Source organism: Calidris pugnax, unplaced genomic scaffold, assembly GCF_001431845.1.
Source record: "Calidris pugnax isolate Ruff unplaced genomic scaffold, ASM143184v1 scaffold902, whole genome shotgun sequence".
Lineage (NCBI taxonomy): Eukaryota > Metazoa > Chordata > Aves > Charadriiformes > Scolopacidae > Calidris > Calidris pugnax.
The window spans coordinates 14857-16898 of NW_015091552.1; the positions used below are offsets into that span (position 1 = coordinate 14857).

Genomic DNA, 2042 nt, shown 5'->3' on the forward strand with positions numbered 1-2042 from the left:
CTCCGACAGGACAAGTCCAGAATGAGCCGTGTTTGGATCCAGGGTCACCACGTCTGCAGGGGACAGGAGAAGCAGGAGCATCAGCGCTCAGTCCTGAGCAGCTTTCACCCCCCCAGTGCCAGGATGTGCACCACAGGGCAGGAGAGTGAGCATCTCCTTCCTCCTCTCCAGCCCCACCACAGGGCTGGCCCCAGCACGGACACAGCCAAGCTCAGACCCTTGGGAAGAGGCACTGGTGGGGTCTTGGAGGGAGATGGTGCTTCTGGGCTCCAGAATGTAGTTCAGAATGGGGTGGAATGGCAAGAAAATGGGGTGAGATCCATCCCAGTGCCAAGGTCTGGGAGGTATTGGCCACCAACACACTCAGGCATGGCCAGTCCCTTCACTGCATCCAAGTTACACCACTCACAGAGGAAAAGGGAGAAGAAAAATACAATCAAATACCCAATTACCTGGATTTTCAGGAAGCAGAAACTTTCTCCAAGCTACAAGGAGAGAGAGGAGCAGGTCACATCCCACCACTGGTCCCCAGGGACTGTGGGAATGGTAACGGGGCCATCCCTGCTCTAGCAAGGGAGGAAAGGGCAGAGCACAGGGAGCACAGGAGAGGACATTGAGCCAGGAGGAGCTCACAGAGACTCACCCAACAGTGCAGCTTGTTCCTCTGGAAAGCAAAAGCAATATGTGGTCAGAGAGGACAGCTTCTCATCCCAAAAGTGCTCAAGAAGGAGCATGCAGGGCTGGGGAATCCCCAAATTCCTCCTTTTTGGTTAGTGGGAAAACATTCCTGGATCCCAGGGATGGCTCCCTCCAGCCTGGTCATGTCCCGTGGCTGGTGCCCAGGGACTCTGGGCAGGGGAGAGGGCCATCCCTGGTCCGGTGTCCCCGAGTTGCCCAACCCCCCAGGCACCTCCCTTGGGCAGGCCCGCACCCAAGGGATGTAGGGATGGAGGGGATGGGGAAGGGGCCCAGCACAGAGGACCCGGGAGGGGACACCAAGCCAGGAGGAGCTCACAGAGACTCACCCAGTGTTGAAACTTGTTTCCCTGGAAAGGAAAAACAGAAGCAATGAGTGATGAAAAGGGACAGCTTCGCACCCCATGCCGAGCAGGCAGAGGTCAGGCTGAGCCCAAATTTCTTCTGTTTGGGGAATGGGAAAAGCCACCTTGGCTTACAAGGGGGCTCCCTGCCCTCCTATCCCCACCCCAGCCCACCCAGGCATTTCACAGTTACACCTGACTTAAGCAGAGACATAAGGCTCAGCTGATTTAAGCTCATTTTATACTGCTCCCCGCTTCTTCCCATGAGCCAGGACACTTCCTGTGCCCAGTTCACAACCCAGGGCTCGCCAGGCCCCTTCTGGGCTCTAGCAACACACATCAGTGACCAGAGAAACATCAAGAGCCATTCAAAGCCACCTCTCTCCCAGGGGGCTCCTTTCTCAGGAGGCTTTGCTGGTGGCAGGGGCCAGAAGGACTCACCCAGTGCTCTGGACTGCACCACTGGAAAGGAAAGGCAGAAAAAGAAGAGGTCAGGAGAGCAGCTGCTTCATCCCTGGCACCATCTCCCCAGGGTGTTTTGACCTTCCCACCAGCCAGATGCTCTGCCCGTGCTCCCTATTCTCCCACCCACACCCTGTGTCTTCTCCCCATCCTCCCTTTGCCCAAAGAGCTTCTTTCATGAAGGCAAAACCTGTTCTGACACAACTCTGATCCCATTCTGTGTATGTCCATGGGCCTCACTCAACCCCTGAGCCCCTCCACTCCATCCCCCCAACTACAATCTCACCTTTCCTTTGGAAGAGATAAGCACTGACAGCAAAACAAATCACTAAAAGCAGGAGGAGCACACCCAGAGCTGCCATCCAGGGACGGGCATTGTGGAAAAAGGGAGCTGAGAAAAAAAAACACATCGGGAAAAGGCCTCATTTTACGTTCACAACCCAGGGCTCGCCAGGCCCCTTCTGGGCTCTAGCAACACACATCAGTGACCAGAGAAACATCAAGAGCCATTCAAAGCCACCTCTCTCCCAGGGGGCTCCT

The 2042-nt window shown here is 55.9% G+C and overlaps 1 long non-coding RNA gene across 1 annotated transcript; it reads right to left on the reverse strand.

Annotated features, from left to right (window-relative positions):
- Positions 1–740, reverse strand: LOC106899842. The gene is made up of 3 exons (XR_001414090.1): positions 644–740; positions 453–485; positions 1–53 (listed from the first exon to the last, which is right to left on the reverse strand). It is a non-coding gene; the product is annotated as an uncharacterized LOC106899842 (long non-coding RNA).
- Positions 741–2042: the final 1302 nt, after the last annotated feature.